At 33.8% G+C, this 6277-nt stretch overlaps 1 long non-coding RNA gene across 1 annotated transcript in view; it reads left to right on the top strand.

Annotated features, from left to right (window-relative positions):
* The first annotated feature begins 3664 nt into the window (after window positions 1-3664).
* LOC139519485 (uncharacterized) overlaps window positions 3665-6277 on the top strand; it is an 82577-nt gene continuing 79964 nt past the window's right edge. The window contains exon 1 of the long non-coding RNA XR_011663603.1: window positions 3665-3736. This is a non-coding gene — a long non-coding RNA (uncharacterized lncRNA). The remainder of the gene's footprint in view (window positions 3737-6277) is intronic.

Here is a 6277-nt window from a genome sequence, read left to right as displayed (position 1 = left end):
GATACCATAATGATTCCTGTCAGTAAAAAATCATTGATAACAACATACTTTTGAATCTAAATGGTTTATTTTTTTTTTTGGTTAAATTTTGTAATATGTTAACTTATTCATCGTGTTAAACTGGAAGCTAGCCTTATGGTTATTGGTTTTAGAGAAAACGTCCAAACCAATATTACTTTTAAATAAGTTTAAATGGTGCCGTGAGTGCGCATATAATCAACAAAAGCACCTTTTAATGATCACGAAAAAAAATATTTCTAAGAGGTGCAATATAAAAAAATTCTGGAACACCTAGGATTTCTTCCACAAAAAGTGAATCAATGTATCATTCCTTTACAGGGATTTAAAAAAAAATTAAAATTTTCTTTTGATATTTTTTTCTTGATCTGGAATTTTTCACGACAATCTATGAAGGTTTATAAATTGAGCATGTAATTGCGTAAAGAAGAGTCCAGCTATCTGTCTATCAGAAAAGAACCGAAAAATGAACGAATTAATGCTTTTAAAATTTTAGCTTTAGACATTAGTCATAGAAAAAGCTTCTTCGACATTTTCATAAATTTCGATGAAGGTTCGACAAGTAGAAGAAATAACAAAATAACAAAATGTAAGCCCAAACTGCGACCACTTATTAATTCTGAGACTACTATAACACAGTTATAGACTACTATAACACAGTTATAGTAGTCTCAGATTAATTGCAGAAAGAAACACATTTTATCCTTAAAATGCGGGAAGATTAAAGATATAATTGCATTATTATATTGCTCTGAATACTCTTTTGATCATAAACAGTTTCTGTACAACTTTCGTAAAATTTCACGGTCGGAGAGTCATTTAAAAGAATTTATCCACATTCGGAAACCTAAATATTGACACCACTTTGTCTCGCTTTTGGGACATAAAACACAGGCTCGACAAAAATACAAACAGCATATCGAATCTGAGCAGATAGTGAATTGCTTTAAATATAAGAAAAGAAGGTAGAATTCAAAGTGGTTTCAGACTTTTACAAAAGATTCGAACAAATATATTAAATGATCTATTTGAGTAAATTTAGTCCCAATTTTTATTCAAAATTACAATCCATTTAAAAAAGAGGCACAAGGCTGTTGTGCTTTCTTATTCTATGTCGATTATTTGTTTTATTTTCAAAATTCAAGTGTACGCCCGGGCGTTTTGACGTAAACGTAGCTACGCGCATGATTAATGATAAACGTTATTTAGTTAAAACAATAAATCTGCTATTGACAATACATAATTTGTATCACAAGCTATTTATTGCTGCTCTTTTGGTAAATGATTGTATTGAAGAAGTGAAGACCAGACCTCTTGTTATAAATCTGTTTTTTAACAATTTTGAAACATTCTTTGCATTTTGTCAGTGCACGCTTTTAGCGGGGTCACCGGCAGAGCTTTTAGCGAAGTCACGGACAGAGTAATTTCTATATCGCCTGTCATAGGTAATATAACCAGGGTTAATGACTAGACATTTGTATAGATTGATTGAGTCACGTTTTTCACGGGACTATAGTTTTATCTTGAGTGACCAAGACATTAAATTGAGTATACAATGCAATACAATATTTTATTTTTCCAAATTAAAGGGCGCATAACATGATTTAGTACAATGCATTGTTGGCTACTACGTGTTTACTACCACTTGAAAACACGTGGAATTAGTGGGAAAACTGTCTACTAATAAAGTCATGCGCGTAGCTACGTTTACGTCAAAACGCCCGGGCGTACACTTGAATTTTGAAAATAAAACAAATAATCGACATAGAATATAAGAAAAACTGGTCAAAAGCACGTCAGCCTTGTGCTTCTTTTTTAAATGAATTGTAATTTTGAATGAAAAGGGACTTAATTTACTCAAATAGATCATTTAATATATTTGTTCGAATCTTTTGTAAAAGTCTGAATCCACTATGAATTCTACGTACTTTTCTTATATTAAAAGCAATTCACTATCTGCTCAGATTCGATATGCTGTTTGTATTTTTGTCGAGCCTGTGATTTATGTCCCAAAAGCGAGACAAAGCGGCGTAAATATTTAGGTTCCGAATGTGGATAAAGTCTTTTGAATGACTCTCTGTGAAATTTAACGAAAGTTGTACAGAAACTGTTTACGATCAAAAGAGTATTCAGAGCAATATACTAGTGCAATTATATCTTTTATTTGCCCGCATTTTAAGGACAAAATGTATTTCTTTCTGCAATTAATAAGTGGTCGCAGTTTGGGTTTGGGCTTACATTTTGTTATTTCTCAATTACATTAACTACTTGTCGAACCTTCATCGAAGTTTATGACATATGCCGAAGAAACTTTTTCTTTGACTAGTGTCTAAAACTAAAATTTTGAAAGCATTTGTTTTCATTCATTTTTCGGTTCTTTTCTGATAGACAGATAGCCGGGCTCTTCTTTACGCAATTAATTGTTTTACATGCTCAATTTACAAACCTTCATAGATTGTCGTGAAATATTCCAGATCAAGAAAAAATTATCAAAAGAAAATTTAAGATTTTTTTTTAAAAGCCATTTAAAGGAATGATAAATTGTTTCACTTTTTGTGGAAAGAACTCCTAGGTGTTCCAGATTTTTTTTTATACTGCACCCTTTAGAAATATTTATTTTTTCATGTTCATTAAGAGGTGCTTTTGTTGATTGTATGCTCACTCACGGCACCCTTTAAACTTATTTAAAAGTAATATTGGTTTGGACGTTTTCTCTAAAACCAATGACCATTAGGCTAGCTTCAAGTTTAACACGATGAATAAGTTAACATATTACAAGATTTAACCAAAAAAATAAACCATTTAGATTCAAAAGTATATAGTATGTTGTTATCAATGATTTCTTACTGACAGGAATCATTATGGTATCTCATTCTCGATAGCTTTCAGGGGCTACGTCCCTTTCGAACCCACTACCAACAGGTGCTTTGACATTGAGCGGTTGGCACCCCTCATATCCCTCGCCAAGGTTCGGGCGTACACGTAAAAATGACCCAGCTACGCCACTGACAACACTGTCAGGCGCGGATCCAGAGGGGGTTTCCGGGGGTTGGAACCCCCCTTTTGTTTGGACGATCAATGCATTTGAATGGGGACATGTAGTTGGAACCCCCCTTTTGTCCTGGGCTAGGAACCCCCCTTTTTAAAATGGCTGGATCCGCCCCTGACTGTACGATAATCTGAGCATGTAAATAACACTTTATATCACGAATTATAAATGTGTTACAAAAAAAGTGAAAAACTAAGCAAAATTGTGATTCCCGCAATGCATGAAAAAATGAGTTGCATCCGGCTCAGTAAATAACACGTGTTCTCTGTTGGATGTAAACATGTAGTAGTCCATCTTGCATTTTTACTCATTTATTGGATTTATTATTAAAAACCAAGGTAAAAATAAATTGCGTCACCCGTAAATAAACAATTACATGTGCGAGGACATAAGTATGCTAATTTATGCATATCCATATAAGGTAGTGTTCCCGACCTGTTAAAGAAGCATTAAATAATAATTCAAATGCACGAAAAAAAGGTCAGTGGTCAAGGGGAGATAATTTTGCTAGTAAAAGGTCCCATCTATAATTGTGTATTGGATGCTACCAGTTCTGCTTATTGACCTTATTCTTGTCCAACTAATCAGATTTTTCAATAAAATCTGGACTGGTAGAGGGAAGGATTAAGTTTAACATGGAGAGAATATAATGTATAGACACTTTACAAGGTCAGTTATCCATACGGGACAGCCTTAATGTGGTTTACCGTATATATACGGACAGGCAGAATTGTGTGGCCTGGGTATAGCGGAGTCAGGTAGAGGTAAAACGCAATTACATAGTTTGGTGATGTCAATATTTTCTAGTTGTGTAAATAATTATATTAAGGTTTATGACCCCTTCTCATTTGCCTGTAGCCATTTTTGAACGAACTTTTCAAACTTCAAAACTACAGATATAATGAAAAAAATAGAAAAAGGCTATGTTGTACATATACCGAGGGGAAACTTGATGCAAAGCATTTTTATTTACTGTTTCATTGGATTTAATAGAAAAAGAGTACTTTGTGGGCTAGGATGAAAATTTTTGTCCTGCATTTTTTTTAGCTGTAATCTCTGTCCTGCATTTTTATTTTTCACTCTGTTCGGTCCTGCCTTTTTTTTTTTTTAGTTTATCCTGACTTTTTTTTACCTAAATTCACATCATTTGGCGTTCGTCGTCCGTCGTCGTCCGTCGTCGTCGTTAACTTTTACAAAAATCTTCTCCTCTGAAACTACTGGGCCAAATTAATAAACCAAACTTGGCCACAATCATCATTGGGGTATCTAGTTTAAAAAATGTGTCCGGTGACCCGGCCAACCATCCAAGATGGCCGCCATGGCTAAAAATAGAACATAGGGGTAAAATGCAGTTTTTGGCTTATAACTCAAAAACCAAAGCATTTAGAGCAAATTTGACATGGGGTAGAATTGTTAAATTGGTGAAGATCTATCTGCCCTGAAATTTTCAGATGAATCGGATTACCCGCTGTTGGGTTGCTGCCCCTAAATTAGTAATTTTAAGGAAATTTTGCTGTTTTTGGTCATTATCTTGAATATTATTAGATAGAGATAAACACTAAACAGCAATAATGTTCAGCAAAGTAAGTTTTACAAATAAGTCAACATGACTGAAATGGTCAGTTGACCCCTTTAGGAGTTATTGCCCTTTATAGTCAATTTTTAGCCATTTTTGTAAATCTTAGTAATATTTTACAAAAATCTTCTCCTCTGAAACTACTTGGCCAAATTAATCCAAACTTGGCCACAATCATCTTTTGGGTTAGTAGTTTGAAAAATGTGTCGGGTGACCCGGCCATCAAACCAAGATGGCCGCCATGGATAAAAATAGAACATGGGGTAAAATGCAGTTTTTGGCTTATAACTCAAAATCCAAAGCATTTAGAGCAAATCTGACATGGGGTAAAAATGTTTATCAGTTCAAGATCTGTCTGCCCTGAAATTTTCAGATGAATCAGATAACCCTTGTTGGGTTGCTGGCCCTGAATTAGTAATTTTAAGGAAATTTTGCTCTTTTTGGTTTATATTATCTTGAATATTATTATAGATAGAGATAAACTATAAACAGCAATAATGTTCAGCAAAGTAAGATTTCCAAATAAGTCAACATGACTGAAATGGTCAGTTGACCCCTTTAGGAGTTATTGCCCTTTATAGTAAATTTTTAACCATTTTTCGTAAATCTTTAATAGTAATATTTTACAAAAATCTTCTCCTCTGAAACTACTGGGCCAAATTAATCCAAACTTGGCCACAATCATCTTTTGGGTTAGTAGTTTGAAAACTGTGTCGGGTGACCCAGCCATCAAACCAAGATGGCCGCCATGGCTAAAAATAGAACATGGGGAAAAATGCAGTTTTTGGCTTATAACTCAAAACCCAAAGCATTTAGAGCAAATCTGGCATGGGGTAAAATTGTTTGTCAGGTCAACATTTATCTGCTCTGAAATTTTTAGATGAATCGGACAACCCGTTGTTGGGTTGCTGACCCTGAATTGTTAGTTTTAAGGAAATTTTGCTGTTTTTGGTCATTATCTTGAATATTATTATTGATAGAGATAAAATTTAAACAACAATAATGTTCAGCAAAGTAAGATTTACAAATAAGTCAACATGACCGAAATGGTCAATTGACCCCCTTAGGAGTTATTGTTCTTTATAGTCAATTTTTAACAATTTTCATAAAATTTGTAAATTTTTACTAACATTTTCCACTGAAACCAATGGACCAAGTTCATTATAGATAGAGATAAATTTTAAGCAGCAAGAATGTTCAGTAAATTAGATGTACAAACACATCACCATCACCAAAACACAATTTTGTCATGAATCCATCTGCTTCCTTTAATATTCACATAGACCAAGGTGAGCGACACAGGCTCTTTAGAGCCTCTAGTTTTTTTACTTAAAACTCCTGTCCTGGCTATTTTTTTCAAATTTCATCATAGCCCCCCCCCCCCCCCCCCCCCCCCCCTAAAAATCAAATGGTAGCTCCCTAAGGGTGCATAATCCTTAATATACAATACAATACAATATTTTTGTTTTCCAAATTAAAGGGCCCATTAAGAGCATAACATTAATTACAACATGACATAAACTATTAGACTATTAGATTTAAGTTAACTAATTTTCTGATTTTCTTAGTTGCAGGCCTTTATCGAGGTATGCACATAAAGTAGATAAAAATTTGCTATCTTCATTAATCATGAT

This window comes from Mytilus edulis, chromosome 4 (assembly GCF_963676685.1).
Source record: "Mytilus edulis chromosome 4, xbMytEdul2.2, whole genome shotgun sequence".
In the NCBI taxonomy this organism is placed as follows: domain Eukaryota; kingdom Metazoa; phylum Mollusca; class Bivalvia; order Mytilida; family Mytilidae; genus Mytilus; species Mytilus edulis.
This window is presented reverse-complemented; position numbering and strand designations above follow the sequence as displayed.